At 37.1% G+C, this 18,206-nt stretch overlaps 1 protein-coding gene and 1 non-coding gene across 10 annotated transcripts in view; both read right to left on the bottom strand.

The window, feature by feature from the left end:
* DIAPH2 (diaphanous related formin 2) overlaps nucleotides 1-18,206 on the bottom strand; it is a 1,001,991-nt gene that overhangs the window by 36,825 nt on the left and 946,960 nt on the right. The gene's annotated exons all lie outside the window — the stretch shown is intronic.
* LOC131822389 (small nucleolar RNA SNORA62/SNORA6 family) lies at nucleotides 14,376-14,529 on the bottom strand. The gene has a single exon (XR_009350250.1). It is a non-coding gene; the product is annotated as a small nucleolar RNA SNORA62/SNORA6 family (small nucleolar RNA).

The following is an 18,206-nucleotide window of genomic DNA, read 5'->3' as shown; positions in this document are numbered from 1 at the left end:
CACCGCAAATATCATTCTCAATGGAGAAAAACTGAAAATTTTTCCGCTAAGGTCAGGAACACGGCAGGGATGTCCATTATCACTACTGCTATTCAACATAGTACTAGAGGCCCTAGCCTCAGCAATCAGACAACAAAAGGAAATTAAAGGCATCCAAATCAGCAAAGAAGAAGTCAAATTATCACTCTTCGCAGATGATAAGATACTATATGTGGAAAACCCAAAAGACGCCACTCCAAAACTGCTAGAACTTGTACAGGAATTCAGTAAAGTGTCAGGATATAAAATCAATGCACAGAAATCAGTTGCATTTCTATACACCAACAGCAAGACAGAAGAAAGAGAAATTAAGGAGTCAATCCCATTGACAATTGCACCCAAAACCATAAGATACCGAGAAATAAACCTAACCAAAGAGACACAGAATCTATACTCAGAAAACTATAAAGTACTCATGAAAGAAATTGAGGAAGACACAAAGAAATGGAAAAATGTTCCATGCTCCTGGATTGGAAGAATAAACATTGTGAAAATGTCTATGCTACCTAAAGCAGTCTACACATTTAATGCAATTTCTATCAAAGTACCATCCATCTTTTTCAAAGAAATGGAACAAATAATTCTAAAATTTATATGGAACCAGAGAAGACCTCAAATAGCCAAAGGGATATTGAAAAAGAAAGCCAACGTTGGTGGCATCACAATTCCGGACTTCAAGCTCTATTACAAAGCTGTCATCATCAAGACAGCATGGTACTGCCACAAAAACAGACACATAGATCAATGGAACAGAGTAGAGAGCCCAGAAATAGACCCTCAACTCTACAGTCAACTAATCTTCGACAAAGCAGGAAAGAATGTCCAATGGAAAAAAACCAGCCTCTTCAATAAATGGTGCTGGGAAAATTGGACAGCCACATGCAGAAAAATGAAATTGGACCATTTCCTTACACCACACACAAAAATGGACTCAAAATGGATGAAGGACCTCAATGTGTGAAAGGAATCCATCAAAATCCTTGAGGAGAACACAGGCAGCAACCTCTTCGACCTCAGCCGCAGCAACATCTTCCTAGGAACAACGCCAAAGGCAAGGGAAGCAAGGGCAAAAATGAACTATTGGGATTTCATCAAGATCAAAAGCTTTTGCACAGCAAAGGAAACAGTTAACAAAACCAAAAGGCAACTGACAGAATGGGAGAAGATATTTGCAAACGACATATCAGATAAAGGACTAGTGTCCAGAATCTATAGAGAACTTAGCAAACTCAACACCCGAAGAACAAATAATCCAATCAAGAAATGGGCAGAGGACATGAACAGACATTTCTGCAAAGAAGACATCCAGATGGCCAACAGACACATGAAAAAGTGCTCCATATCACTCAACATCAGGGAAATACAAATCAAAACCACAATGAGATATCACCTCACACCAGTCAGAATGGCTAAAATCAACAAGTCAGGAAATGACAGATGCTGGCGAGGATGCGGAGAAAGGGGAACCCTCCTACACTGTTGGTGGGAATGCAAGCTGGTGCAGCCACTCTGGAAAACAGCATGGAGGTTCCTCAAAATGTTGAAAATAGAACTGCCCTATGACCCAGCAATTGCACTACTGGGTATTTACCCTAAAGATACAAACGTAGTGATCCAAAGGGGCACGTGCACCCGAATGTTTATAGAAGCAATGTCCACAACAGCTAAACTATGGAAAGAACCTAGATGTCCATCAACAGATGAATGGATAAAGAAGATGTGGTATATATACACAATGGAATACTATGCAGCTATCAAAAGAAATGAAATTTTGCCATTTGCGACAATATGGATGGAACTAGAGCGTATCATGCTTAGTGAAATAAGTCAAGCAGAGAAAGACAACTATCATATGATCTTCCTGATATGAGGAAGTGGTGATGCAACATGGGGTTTAAGTGGGTAGGAGAAGAATAAATGAAACAAGATGGGATTGGGAGGGAGACAAACCATAAGTGACTCTTAATCTCACCAAACAAACTGAGGGTTGCTGGGAGCAGGGGGGTTGGGAGAAGAGGGAGGGATTATGGACATTGGGGAGGGTATGTGCTTTGGTGAGTGCTGTGAAGTGTGTAAACCTGGTGATTCACAGATCTGTACCACTGGGGATAAAAATATATGTTTATTAAAAAAATGGTCCCCTTTACCCCTTGCATCCTTTCATTAATGATATGTAATGGCTGCTGAGCCCACAATAAATGTGTTTGTGTCCAACCCTATTTCCATCATTTTACAATTCAATCTGATTTCTTTAAAAAAAAAAAAAAAAGATGGGAGTCATAGGAGTTGAGCACAAGTTGCTACTTTGAGGCATTCCCTGACATTGGCCTCCATGTCATACTTCTGCTCCAAGCACCTATTTTGACAAAGTACACAGAGGGAGGAGACAATTCTCTTGAGCTCCTCTCCAAAACTGTCCGACAGGAGTCAACAGTGATGCTTTGCAACAGCTACCCTCTAACAATTTTAGATGAAAGTCTGGGGAAGCTTTCTAGCTATTCCTTACAGTATTTTATTAAAGAAGGGTGTAAAAATGCATTTGCCTCAGTGGGCCTATTTTCCTTCTTTGGTTCAACTCAATCCAATTTATGGCAGAGACGCTTTGCATGCCACTTGAAAGCAAAGAATTTAGAGATGGAAACAAAAAAGGAAAGAAAAAAAGCAGCTTCTCTTCTACAAAAGAATGCATTTAATAACAGCAGCTGGAAAAATATTCTCTGAGCTTGTGTCCTTCTCCTACTGTTTTATATATAGCAGCTATCATACTTTTCTTCCTAGACTATATCTACTGACAGACTGTCAAAAGCAAACAACTTTTCCGCTTATATTGCAATAATCATGCACTGAATTTTTAATGCACTCAAAACAAATTTTCTTATTATAATATCACAGTGACAATCCTCACAAAATTCTCAATGTAAAATGATATATTTTACATATGACCATCATAAAAGCAGCCTATCCATAATTATTATTTTTAGTTAAATAAAATATCAACATTTTTATTTCATGTTTAGGTTAATATTTGCAATTCAGCTTTTTGCAATATTTAAATGGAATTGAATGCATTATGGAAAAGCTTTTAAGAAAAGAGCAAACTTTAAAATTTCTTCTTACTTGAGGAAGGTGCCATCCTTTTTTTTTTTTTTTTAAGATTTTTATCCATCTACCTGACAGATAGAGATCACAAGCGGGCAGAGAGGCAGGCAGAGAGAGAGGAAGGGAAGCAGGCTCCCCACTGAGCAGAGATCCTGACGTGGGGCTCGATCCCAGGACCCCGGGATCATGACCTGAGCCAAAGGGAGAGGCCCTAATACACTGAGCCACCCAGGTGCCCTGGAGGTTGCCATCCTTACTGTCTACCTATGACTTTCATCATTTAACATTAGAGAAGAACTCAGACTTGACGCGATGAGCCCATTATTTATTACATGTTAGCTAAGTCTCTATGTCCACTAACTGTTACTTGACTCAATTTTGAATTTACTTAATGATTATTTAGAAAGAATGTTTATTTTTATACAATATGCTACAATTATAAGGATTAATAGACATAATCCACAAGCGTCTGATACATTCAGATTGTAAATTGGTTAGTGTGAAAGAAGGGGAGGGATCAAATCAGTCACTGCATCTTGATACATAAAAACTAACTACATATACATTTGTGCATATAAACTAGTAACTTTGGGAGCAATGATGATGTTGGTATCTTAAAATGCCAATATTCTATAGGCTAGATCTGAGGGGAGACATAATTCAGAAAAATAAGTTATTAATAAATATATAAATAAATACCCAAAGTACCTTCCTATTGACTTATGAGAAACAGCTCTAATTCTGCTTTGCACTCCTTCCTCACCACCTCAGTTTTTGACTCCCTGGCTTTAAAGCACTCTAGAGAGGAAGTTAGTTGATATTTTTAACCACATGGTTACCCTACCTAAGCATCTCCAGCTTTGACAGCATTTTCAGATGCACCATTATATTATCTACTCCAGGATTTGGTAGTTTGCTCCATCTTTGTCTGTCCTAGTTACCATTTTATCACGAACCTGAAGACCAGTTATCATTGTACCTTAGCTTTTCCTATGATAAACATTTTCAAACATGTCCATCCCTCATCACAGATTCAAGCAAAAGGGGCACCTAGGTGGCTCAGTTGGTTAAAGTGCCTGCCTTTGGCTCTGGTCATGATCCAAGGGTCATGGGATCGAGCCCCTCACCAGGCTCTCTACTCAGTGGGGAGCCGGCTTCTCCCTCTCCCTCTGCCTGCTGCTCCCCCTGCTCAGCTTTCTCTCTTTCTCTCTGTCAAGTAAATAAATAAGAACTTTGAGGGAGTCTAGGAGTTAAGATGGCAGAGAAGGAGCAGGCTGAGACAACATCAGGTAGCAGGAGATCAGCTAGATGGCTTATCAAACCATTGAGAACACCTACAAATCCAACTGGAGATTGAAGAGAAGAAGAGCAACAATTCTAGAAACAGAAAATTGACCACTTCTGAAAGGTAGGACCGGCAGAGAAGTGAATCCAAAGCGACAGGAAGATAGACCGTGGAGGGAGGGTCCTGCTCCCGGCAAGTGGCAGAGCAAAGGAGCACAAAACCAGAACTTTTAAAAGTCTGCTCCACTGAGGGACATCACTCCAATGGCTAAACCAGGTTGGAGCTGACACGGGGACAGTGTGGCCTCAGGTCCCGGGGGATCACAAAGGATCAGGGGTGTCTGAGTGTCACAGAGCTCACAGGTATTAGAGCAGGGAAGCCGGCTACAGAGACAGAGCCGAGGAGTGAGCTCTCAACTTGGGGTTACCATGAACTATAATATGTGGCACAGGCCACTGCTCTGTGAGTGGGGGCCCCACAAGATCCGGCAAGACACCCCCAGAAGAGCTCAGGGATCTGCGGGGTTCAGAGACTCCAGGTCAAGCTGTGTGCCAGAGACAGGCTTGGTCAAAGGCTGGGTGAGATCAGAGCACAGCCGGAGGCCAGGGAGACGGGACTGATTGAGCGCTTTTCACCAAGTGTGGCCAGAGGCCAGGGAGATGGGAATGACTGAGTACTTTTCTCTGAGGGAGCACTGAGGAGTGGGGCCCCGAGCTCTTGTCTCCCCAGGGCCGGAGATTGGGAGACCACCATTTTCATTCCTGTCCTCTGGAAGTCTACAGAAAGCATTCAGGGAAAAAAAGCTACCGAAAGCGGACCTGGTAAGGGTGGTGCAATTCTGCCTCAGGAAGAGACTTGAAAATCACTACAACAGACCCCTCCCCCAGATCAACAAGAAATCCAGCCAAGACCAAAGTCACTTACCAAGGAGAACAGCGGAATTCCAGAGGAAGAGAAAGCAAAGCATGGAATTCATGGCTTTCTCCCCATGATTCATTAGTCTTGCAAAGATAATTTTTTTAAATTTTATTTTTTTCTTCTGTTATTTTTTGAACTTTTACCCTTTCCTCTTTTAACATTTTTTAACTAGTTTATCTTAACAATACCTTTTGTAAAAAATATTCTTTTTTGAACCTTCATTATATTATAGTCATATTTTATCCTTTATTGTATCTAACTTTATTTTTTGTATATACATAGGGTTTTTTCTTCTAAAAAATTTGGGGTACAACTTCTTCTAATAGATCAAAATACACCCTAAATCTAGCATCAGGCTTGTTCTAGTCTCCAGCCCAAGCAAATTCTTTCCACCTTCTTTATTTTTATTCTACAAACCAACTTATTTTATCAACACCTTTTTTTAGAAATTAAGAAAAAAATTTTTATTCCATCTTTATAGTCATATTCCATCCTTTCATTGTTTTTACCCTTATATACGTTTTTCATTCTTTAAAATTTTGGGAGGTAGTTTCTTCTAAGAGACCAAAATACTCCGAAAATTAAGTGGGTAACCTTGTTCTAGTCACCAGTCTAATATATTCTTTTTTATATTTCTTTTTTATTTGTTTTCTTTTTTAAAATTTTCTTCTGAACTTTACCCTCTTTCTCCCCACCCCCCCACCCCCCCACGATTTGGGGTCTCTTCTGATTTTGTTAAAGCATTTTGTCCTGGGGTATTTGCCACACATTTATTATTTCATTTGCTCTTTCATATATCCTTATCTGGACAAAATGACAAGGCGGAAAAATTCACCACAAAAAAAAAAAAAAAAAAAAAAAGAAAAGAAAAAGAGGCAGTACTGAAGGTTAAGGACCTAATCAATATGGACATGGGTAATATGTCAGATCTAGAGTTCAGAATGACAATTCTCGAGGTTCTAGCCAAGCTTGAAAAAGGCATGGGAGATATTAGAGAAACCCTGTCTGGAGAAATAAAAGCCCTTTCTGGAGAAATAAAAGAACTAAAATCTAACCAAGTCAAAATTAAAAAAAAAAAAAACTATTTATGAGGTTCAATACAAAATGGAGGCTCTTACTGCTAGGACAAATGAGGCAGAAGAAAGAATTCGTGATATAGAAGACCAAAGGACAGAGAATAAAGAACCTTAGCAAAAGAGAGACAAACAACTACTGGACCATGAGGGGAGAATTTGAGAGATAAGTGATACCATAAGACAAAACAACATTAGAATAATTGGGATTCCAGAAGAAGAAGAAAGAGGGGAGCCGAGGTATATCAGAGAGAATTATTGCAGAGAATTTCCCTATAATGGCAAAGGGAACAAGCATCAAAATCGAGGACATGCAGAGAACCCCCCTCAAAATCAATAAGAATAGGTCCATACCCCATCATCTAATAGTAAAATTTACAAGTCGTAGCAACAAAGAAAAAGTCGCGAAAGCAGCCTGGGACAAGAAGTAACATACAATGGTAAGAATATGAGATTGGCAGCAGACTTATCCACAGAGACCTGACAGGCCAGAAAGAACTGGCATGATATTTTCAGAGCACTAAACAAGAAAAACATGCAACCATGAATACTATATCCAGCTAGGCTATCATTGAAATTGGAAGGAGAAATAAAAAGCTTCCAGGATAAACAAAAACTGAAAGAATTTGCAAACACCAAACCAGCTCTACAGGAAATATTGAAAGGGGTCCTCTAAGCAAAGAGAGACCCTACTTTTAGGGACAGAGACAATATACAGTAACAGTCACCTTACAGGCAATAAAATGGCATTAAATTCATCTCTCTCAATAGTTACCCTGAATGTAAGTGGGCTAAATGCCCCAATCAAAAGACACTGGGTATCAGAATGGATTAAAAAAAAAAAACACAACAACACATCAATATGCTGCCTACAAGAAACTCATTCTAGAACAGAAGACACCTCCAGATTTAAAACAAGGGGGTGGAAAACAATGTACCATGCTAATGGACATCAAAAGAAAGCTGGGGTGGCAATCCATATATCAGATCAATTGGACTTTAAGCCAAAGACTATAATAAGAAATGAGGAAGGACACCGTATCATACTCAAAGGGTCTCTCCAACAAGAAGATCTAACAATTTTAAATATCTATGCCCCTAACATGGGAGAAGCCAACTACATAAACCCATTAATAACAAAATCAAAGAAATACATCGACCATAATACAATAATAGTAGGGGACTTTAACGCTCCCCTCACTGAAATGGACAAATGACACAAACAAAAGATCGACAAGGAAATAAAGGCTTTAAATGACACACTGGACCAGATGGACATCACAGATACATTAAACATTCCATCCCGGAGCAAGAGAATACACATTCTTTCCTAGTGCACATGGAACATTCTCCAGAATAGATCACATCCTGGGTCATAAATCAGGTCTCAACTGGTATCAAAAGATGGGGATCATTCCCTGCATCTTTTCAGACCACAATGCCCTGAAGCTAGAACTCAATCACAAGAGGAAAGTTGGAAAGAACCCAAATACATGGAGACTAAACAGCATCCTTCTAAAGAATGAATGGGTCAACCAAAAGATTAAAGAAGAATTGGAAAAATTCATGGAAACAAAGGATAATGAAAACACAATGGTTCAAAATCTGTGGGACACAGCAAAGTCAGTCCTAAGAGGAAAATATGTAGCGATACAAGCCTTTCTCAAGAAACAAGAAAGGGAGACACCTGGGTGGCTCAGTCGGTTAAGCCACTGCCTTCGGCTCAAGTCATGATCCCAGGGTCCTGGGTTCGAGTCCCACATCGGGCTCCTTGCTCAGCAGATTGATAAACAACTGGCCAGACTTATCAAAAAGAAAAGAGAAAGGACCAAATAAATAAAATCATGAATGAAAGAGGAGAGATCATAACCAACATCAAAGACATACAAACAATTATAAGAACATACTATGCGCAACTCTACGCCAACAAATTTGACAATCTGGAAGAAATGGATGCATTCCTAGAGACATACCAAAAACTACCAAAACTGAACCAGGAAGAAATAGAAAACCTGAACAGACCCATAACCAGTAAGGAGATTCAAACAGTCATCAAAAGTCTCGAACAAACAAAAGCCCAGGACCAGATGTCTTACCAGGGGAATTCTACCAAACATTTAAAGAAGAATTAATTCCTAGTCTCCGGAAACTGTTCCAAAAAACAAAAATGGAAGGAAAACTTCCAAACTCATTTTATGAGGGCAGCATCACCTTGATCCCAAAACCAGACAAGGATCCCATCAAATAAATAAATAAATAAATAAATAAATAAAGTAAAAAAAAAAAAAAGAATTACAGACCAATATCCTTGATGAAGACAGATGTGAAAATTCTCACCAAAATACTAGCCAATAGGATCCAACAGTACATTAAAAGGTTTATTCACCACGACTAAGTGGGATTTATTCCAGGGCTGCAAGGTTGTTACAACATCTGCAAATCAATGAATGTGACACAGTACATTAATAAAAGAAAGAAAAAGAACCATACAATACTCTCAATTGATGCTAAAAAAGCATTTGACAAAGTACAGCAGCATCCCTTCCTGATCAAAACTCTTCAAAGTGTAGGGGTAGAGGGCACATACTACAATATCATCAAAGCTGTCTATGAAAACCCACCTCAAATATCATTTTCAATGGAAAAAAAAAAAGAAATTAAAGGCATCCAAATCAGCAAAGAAGAAGTCAAACTATCACTCTTTGTAGATGATGTGATACTATGTGTGGAAAACCCAAAGGACTCCAATCCAAACCTGCAAGAACTTGTACAGGAATTCAGTAAAGTGTCAGGATATAAGATCAATGCACAGAAATCAGTTGCATTTCTTTACACCAACAAGACAGAAGAAAGAGAAATTAAGGAGTCAATCCCATTTACAATTGTACCCAAAACCATAAGATACCTAGGAATAAACCTAACCAAAGAGGCAAAGAATCCATACTCATAAAACTATAAAGTACTTATGAAAGAAATTGAGGAAGACACAAAGAAATGGAAAAATGTTCCATGCTCATGGATTCGAAGAACAAATATCATGAAATGTCTATGCTACCTAAAGCAATCTACACATTTAATGCAATCCCTATCAAAATCCTATCCATTTATTTCAAAGAAATGGAACAAATAATCCTAAAACAGCAGACAGAATGGCTAAAATTAAAAAGTCAGGAGACAACAGATGTTGGTGAGAATGTGAGTAAAAGAGAACCCTCCTACACTGTTGGTGGGAATGGAAGCTGGTGCAGACACTCTGGAAAACAGCATGGAGGTTCCTCAAAAAGTTGAAAATAGAGCTACCTTAGGACCCAGAAATTGCACTACTGGGTATTTACCCTAAAGATACAAATGTAGTGGGGCACCTGGGTGGTTCAGTGGGTTAAAGCCTCTGCCTCTGGCTCAGGTCGTGATCCTCGAGTCCTGGGATCGAGCCCCACATCGGGCTCTCTGCTCCACAAGCAGCCTGTTTCCTCCTCTCTCTTTGCCTGCCTCTCTGCCTACTTGTGATCTCTGTCTGTGAAATACATAAAAATCTTAAAAAAATAAAAAAAAAGATACAAACGTAGTGATCCCAAGGGGCACGTGCTCCTGAATGTTTATAGCAGCAATGTCCACAATAGCCAAACTATGGAAAGAACCTAGATGTCCATCGACAGATGAATGTATAAAGAAGATCCAGTATATATACACAATGGAATACTATGCAGCCATCAAAAGAAATAAAATCTTGCTATTTGCAACGACGTGGATGGAACTAGAGGGTATTATGCTTAGCAGAATAAGTCAATTGGAATAAGACAACAATCATATGATCTCACTGATATGAGGAAGTGGAGATGCAACCTGGGTGGTTTGGGGAGTAGGAAAATGATAAATGAAACAAGATGGGATTGGGAGGGAGACAAACCACAAGAGACTCTTAATGTCACTAAACAAACTGAGGGTGGCCGGGTGGAGGTGGGTAGGGAGAGGGTGGTGGGGTTATGGACATTGGGAAGGGTATGTGCTATAGTGTGTGCTGTGAAGTGTGTAAAACTGGTGATTCCCAGAACTGTACCCCTGGGGCTAATAATACATTATATGTTTATAAAAAATTGAAAAAAATTGTTTAAAAAATAAAAAATAAACAAATAAATAAATAAAATCTTTTAGAATAAGAGTCAAACAAAAAGGAGTTTTTCATGCCACGTGAGTTCTCAATTCATGCAGGTCACTAAAGTGTATGTGTTTTGTTTTTGTTTGTTTTTTAGATACTGTTTTTAAAAACAACTTCACAAACTTGTATAATAGTTTGGGGATAATCACTGGAACATGGAATTCTAGAGCCGGAAGGGAATTTATGGATTAAATGAAGATTAACCTCTCATTTTATAGATGATGATACCAACTTACAGAGAAGAGAATTAACTTATTGTAAATACTCTGCACAATGAAGATATGGAGCTGAAAAGCTAACAGTAGGGAAAGGGATGTAAGATTATGAACCATATAACCGTAATTACTCTATCATTCATTTATTGGATAATATAAAATGATACTTTTATAAAATACGTAGTCATGAAGAAAGATATTATGACAGATCTTCTGCTGACCTTGTATGATAACCACTCTAAAGAAAGTAACTAGGGAGTAACAGTAAGTTTAAAACTTTGTAATTTTGTAATATAACATTCAGTATTTCAGTTCTTTGGTAAGGAAAACCCACTGGATCCTAGATATAAATCCGATAATGGCGATGTTATATATATATACATATATATATAAATTTATATATATCTTATATATTCTATAATTTGCATTTCAATGGCCCTAAAACATATTTATATCATGTATTGCCCACAAAGTCCTTAAAGTACACATTTATACAAAAACCTGAGAAGAAAAGAACACAGTTTTCTGGGCTAATGTCTTGGTCAGATACCCTGTGGGATGGGTACACACCAACATATGTAAATATATCTATATATGTATATATATATATATATATATATATATATATATATATATGTTTGGCATCACATCTTTATTAAAAAGGCATTAGATATCTGTATAGTTTAGACTGAAAAGTTGAAAGCTCATCTACTTGCAAATTTAAGTTAGAAAAGTCACTGTACTGCCCTCTCTGGTAATTTCAACATGTTCCTCGTTGCTGATGGAAGGAGCTCAGAGCTCCTGGTATCACATTAATGTTACTGTCATTGCTTTTATCAATCTTTACCCTAACCTTAATGTTACTTACATAGAATATGTGTTTTAGTATTTCAGATACTGTTTGTATGGTCTTGCTGTGAGCTGGGTATCTTAACTTAGGCTGAATGGTGATAAAATAGAATTCAAAGCCCACTGTCAGGTGAACAAGTTAAAGGAGAAGTCTGTTTCACAAAGTCTCTATTTCCAATTATTCTCTGGAATCTGAGTGAGCTGTACATTATCAATAGAAGTATTTAGAATTCAACTAGAAAGCAATACCTTTTTTGCATGCATTCTTTATGCCACTTACTTTTGGGTATCTGTTTTAAAATGCTGTTCCTTTCACTGATTTTAACTCAATTTCTTTTTCTGTAAAACTACCTTTTCATCAGGGTTTTTTACTCCTGTGAGCCATAGACACAGTGTGACTAAGATCAAAAAGAGATGGAAGTCTGTGTACACATGATTTACATATATGAATCTCATTACATTACAGTTACATTTCCTATTTCTAAAATACTTACCTTTTCTCCAAGACAGGACAAACAAGACAGTTTTTCAATTCATCTTTCTATGTGCTTCTTACAAATACCCCCTTTCACCCACCTTAAAATGTGGGCTATCATCTCATGTACATTTCCAACCTGAGTAACATTCCGGCAGTCTCAAAGAAGCCAGTACTGCAATCTCTCCAATACAGCCTTAATAATATTATATTATGGGTCAGAAAACATCCTCATAGTTAGTATACTTTATTTTATGGTCCTATTTAGTTCTTATAGCTTGTTATTTATGGTTTACCACACCTTTTCAAAAGTTTCCTTGTTTGCCTTATGCGCTGCATTATGTAATGCTATGTTAATTTTGTACTGTAATTAGTCAGCATGTCAACATCATGTACCAATTTAAATAAAACTTCAAATTTTTTATCAGCTTGTAAGTTTTATTTAATTGAAATCATTAAGTAGATAATCTTGCTTCGTGTTTGGATTCTACTTAAATTGCTTGTATAATTTTGAATTGCTTTGTAGCAAATATTCTACATTCCCTTGTAATAATTTTTATAGCAACAGTATACATTAAAAAAGGAAAAACAACACACTTTAAAAAAAGTTTTCTTAAAATATGCAGCTTTCTAAAAAAATATTGTACATGTTAAAAACTATACTATAAGCCAAAACACACAGTGTGCCTTCTTTTTCTTGGGAACTTGCCCCATGAAAAACACCATGGCAGGAAAGAGCAATGTTCTAGGATCTGAAGAGAACTGCTTGCTGAACTGATGTTTTTGTGAAACAAGGATAGGGATATTTCAGACCTCACATGGTTACTATTAAGATCAAATAAAATCTTCTCTGTAGAAAGCCAGGGAACAACGTGTGCCACATAGTAGGCATTCAATTCATCCAGTGTTAGCTGCTTATAAATCTGAACCTTACTGTGTGTGCCAATCTGGGGGAAGGGAGAACAAATATCAACTGACAGGTAAAGGTCAAGAATGACCTACTGAGTATTCAGAAAAAGGTAGAGAAAATAAGCAATAATAAGCTTACACTTTGTGTATTTATTTAGTGGGGGCAAAGAATTTATACTGAGGAAAGATTTAAAATGCAGCTTGTCAGGATTTACGAGGAAAAGATTTCCTCTTTTCTCATTACGATAATAAGCAGTGATCAAAAAATGCCTCATCAGACTTATGGAAGATAATGAAGGGAAGTACAACTTCAGTTGCATCCCTGATTTATAGATAATGTTGCAACATCTCAAACACTGAACATCATATTTTACCACAATCTATTTGCAAAGATGTGTGTATGTATATGTGTTTTAGGGGTATGATGGGAAATCATTTTTCATTTCATTCTTTTCAAATTAGAATGCAGTTAAATAACTCTTCCAGAAAGAAAATGCTAAAGAACAAAAACTACATTCCTTCAAATTCTCTTCTAATATGTCTCAACATTATAGATATAATCAGTGTTTATATACTCTCTTGTGATCTAATTCTTTCATTTAACATTGTTTTGTGTATACATTTCCATGAATTGTCATGCAATGGAACCACCATCAAACATTATCTGTTACCCTACAGTTCTTCTAACACCTCATTTTGTGCTTAGACATTCTAATAGATATATGTTTCTACCTTACTATTATTTTATCTTTGAGAAAGAGAGTGAGAGAGAGCGCATGTGACTGGGCAGGGTGGAAGGAGTGGAGAGATGGGGAGAGAGAGAGAGAATCTTAAGCAGGCTCTACACCCAGCACCGAGCCTGACATGGGGCTTAAACCGAGGCCCCTGAGATTATGACCCAAGCCAAAATCAAGAGTTGGACACTTAACCCACTGAGTCACCCAGGTACCCCTCTACCTTACTGTTATTTTCATTTGAGTTTCTTTAATTGATGGTGAAAAGTTTGTTTTTCCCTGTGATGAATTACTGTGTATGTTCTTTCCCTGCAGACTTCTTCTCTTCACCTCTTTCTTTCCTTATGTGAACTGCCTTCTGAACCATTTCTGCAATCCCCTTACACATTATGTGAAATATCAATATCACCAAATTTGTTGATTACACCACCAAAACTGTACAACTAAATGGTATAGCTATACACCTTATCATTGCCAATACTTCAATGCTTTAAAATCCAATATCCAAATGGTCTCCAATTCCTCTGATAAGTCTCTAAAATTTTTCTCAATCTCTTCTTCTCTCCCAGATGACTCTGGTCTTTTCTCAATTTTATTTATTTTTTAATTGTTTTTAAAATTATATTTTTAGCAAGAATTACTATCAAACTCCCTTCACTGGGCCAGAGAAACTTGTGGTGTTAATGAAAGACCTGTCCCTCATGTAGCACACTACCTATATTTGTGGGTTCATCAGCTAGCCAGTAGCCTCAGTTCTAAGCTCTAAGGATATGCAGCCACAGTTGGTTTTTACAGTCTAGCCTAATCTCATTCACAGCCCAGTCTTATATTCCCATTGTTCCCAGGAATTCTTTATTACATCTAAGTGGACTACTCATTGTTCCTGAATAATTCTTCTTGCTTTTCTTCTACCAGGCCTTTGTTCATGTCATTTCCTTTTCCTTATTAGGCTCTGGTCCCCTTTCTCACTACTTTACTCCTATCTTACACATACACAAATGCCTATCTTACACATCCTTTACACTTCATCTCAAATATGAATTGACTTCCTAAAGCTTTTTCTGATATTCCTCAACTAAATATGGCTTCACCTATCTAAGAACCCCAGAGCAGTCTGTAGCTTCTTTACTTTCCCAGGTAAGAATGATTTGTTTGTTTTATTCCCTTGGAATAGTTTGTAAACTACTGAGGACAGAGGCTGCAACTCATATTTTTCTGCAAATGCTTTGCACATAGTAGGTGTTCAATATTTTTTCTTGAATTAAATATTCTCCAAAGTATGAAAACTCATATGACACCAAGAACATTGTCTCATACATGTATGGATCATCCTGGCACTTAACACATATATGGAATGAATTTTCCTACTTTCTTTTAAAAATAGGAAAACATGAATGCTCTTAAGGTTATGTAACTGGATATAATTTTCAAGAAAATATATATCCCTATCTTCCTAAATATAAGGCATGTCTCCCGACTCATTATGTCTGAGGAAAATAAGCGACAATCTTATAGTCAAGTACTTATAAATTCTTTAATTATAAGGGGCCTTATCTAAGTTATTTTCTTTTAATATTAAAGTACTCTAAAGGACACAGTCTGGGGCCTCAATTAATGTGAGTTTTAGGTGATTATAGAGGCAAATTTACAGAATTGGATTGGGAGTTAAAAACAATGAAATGTAACATAGATCTAAGGATTATTTACAGGGTGTGACTTCACTGTATTAACTGTTTGATATCATTGTAAAAAAGACTTTGAAAGATCAGTTAAAATTGCAATATAGTAAGTACCTAGAGAAGATAAAAAATAAAACATTTAGAATGAATGGAATAATCAACTTACCTAGTGTTATGCAAATAGATATATGTGGCTTGAGATAAAAATTACAGTGATGTTAGCATACGCTGATTAGTGTTGTACCTTTACCTAACAACTTAGATGAACATGAATGTAGTGTCTTCCAGAAAACTATTAGGTGACTCAAAATTGGTTCTCCATGCTTATAGAAACATTGATGTCAGAGATACTTGTGAAGAATTTAAACAAAACTGTTTTACAAAATGGGATAGTGGAGGAAGAAAACAGTAGTTCTTCATTAAGGTATTATTTCACACCATATGCAATTTGAATATATCTGTATAATTAAATTTGTTGTAATTAGGTATTTTACTGTGTCTTCTACATTTCCAAAAGGCTATATATATTCAAGATGATCAAAAAACTTTAAAACGGCCATATTAGCAAAATGGAGGCACACCTTATTCATGACATCTGTTACAAGCTTTGGAATTCAGGATAACACGCATGGCTCTAAAGCCCACAATAACAGTAAGAACTGCCAATTACTTAGCATTTACTAGGTCCCATGCACTTTTTTTGTTTGTTTTTTCCATTTTGTTTTATTTTATTTCTTTTCAGTGTTTCAGAATTTGTTGTTTATGCACCACACCCAGTGTTCCATGCAATACGTGCCCTCTGTAATACCCACCACCAGGCTCACCCAACCCCCTACCATCCTCCCTTCCAAAAACCTCAGTTTGTTTCTCAGAGTCCACAGTCTCTCCTGGTTTGTCTCCCTCTTCGATTTCCCCCATCTGACTTCTCCATACTTGTGGAGCATAAAGAATAACATGGAGGACATTGGGAGATGGAGAGGAGCCACGCACTTTGTTTAGCGACTTGCTTATCAATGACTTCAAACAAACCTATAGGGTAGGTATTACAAAGCCATTTTACAAATGAGAAATGCGCCTCCAAGAAATTAAAAAGCTTGCTCAAGACCATGCAGTTAATAAGCAGTGGACACCAGTGAGGTTTCAAAGGCTATAACCTGAACCACTACACCATAGTGCCTCCACAAGCACTGAGCCTGAATTTCTACATCCATTATTTTGACATGATGGTGTTTTATACAAACAGATGTGAAGCCAAAAGTAGGAAAAGAACAAGGAATTTTGTAATCCATAAATGCATTACTATCTACAATACTAACCCTTTTAATACATTTTTATTTTTTTAATAAATTTTTAAACTAAAAGCCTCAAGAATACCATACTCATTATCTATTTAGCCTTCCAATTCTATTTCTTGTGAAAGTCACCACTGTAGAAAGGAATGATTTGTCCTCTGCTTCTCTAACCTTCTATTTGCTAACAATAGGTTTACAGTGCATGAATTGACCTGAATTACTTTATTTTTTAAAACGTGCTATTTCATTACAACTTCAGGGATAACTCATTCCATAAGGCACCTATAACACATCCCCTTCCCCACTGTTTACCTCTGCAATGTTTCAAGGATACTCCTTAGTTCCAATACCCTTGGGTTTGGTAAATAGGGTTGTGTCTCTCCTACCCAAACCTTTCATGATGTTATGATTTGATGGACTCTGAGCATAGCCTCACGCGACCATTATCTTTCCCAATAGAAGAGCCCTAATTTTTTAGCCGTTCTTAACAGGAAATCCTCACTATTTGCTGGTTCATTGCAAATGCATTCCCTTATCTGATACAGCTTTTTAAAAAGAAGGAGCAACCAGAATTGTACGAAGTATGGAGGATCTTAATCCTGTACTAAGGAAGTAGGATGTCTTTTGTTTGGATGCCAATCTCTTCCCAGGTGTTGACCAGCAAAATGTTGACCTTTGTGGGTACAGTACCTTCCTGAAATAATTTTTTCAGGGAACAATTACCAGTCAACTGTTAGATCCCTTTTTCAAGATGGGAACTGAGAGGTAGGAGCCTGCCAGCCTGTGAATGCAGCCTGGTTTATTTAACCTCCTTTTTTTTTTTTTTTTGTCCCCCCTCTAAATGCATTCCCTTACCTACAGATAACCTCATCTGCCACTTCTCAGCCCACTCACGAGCCTCAAGAGAGGTTCCTGCAGTTTATTCCTGACAGTTTAGCATTTTACTTTCAGTGAACTCAGAACAGTTGAGTGTCAACTGCAAACTTCTACTTCAGTTTCCTTAACTTTTTGATAGAATAAACTACTTCCTTGACATAATTAAAGTGATAATGTTTGAAACTGAAGGAGAAATATTAAATATAAAATTATCCCTCAATTAAAAAGATGCTCTGCACAGTGATAATTTTTTTTTAACTTTACACTTCTTCACAGTATTGATGAATAGTAGATGGTAATAGAAACCTAGATTTAGACATGCTATTGGCCTCATATCATTGAAGGCATAAAAGTAAAGGACTGATCTGCCAAATATCCTAAAATGCATTTACTTTCATTGTCATCAATCCTTCCAATTGGTCCCTCCCAGGTTGCTTTCTAATTCTATATCCCTCTTACATATTTAAAGAGCTTAATGTTTATTGTTACTTCATTTTTAAAACTTTTATTTCCTACTCTAGGAAGCCTTATTAATTTTTATAATACTCCCTTTACAGATTGTAAGATAAATAAAATAGATTTCTAGTCTTTTCATATATGCTTCAAT

Source organism: Mustela lutreola, chromosome X, assembly GCF_030435805.1.
Source record: "Mustela lutreola isolate mMusLut2 chromosome X, mMusLut2.pri, whole genome shotgun sequence".
NCBI classification, from domain to species: Eukaryota; Metazoa; Chordata; class Mammalia; order Carnivora; family Mustelidae; genus Mustela; species Mustela lutreola.
This window is presented reverse-complemented; position numbering and strand designations above follow the sequence as displayed.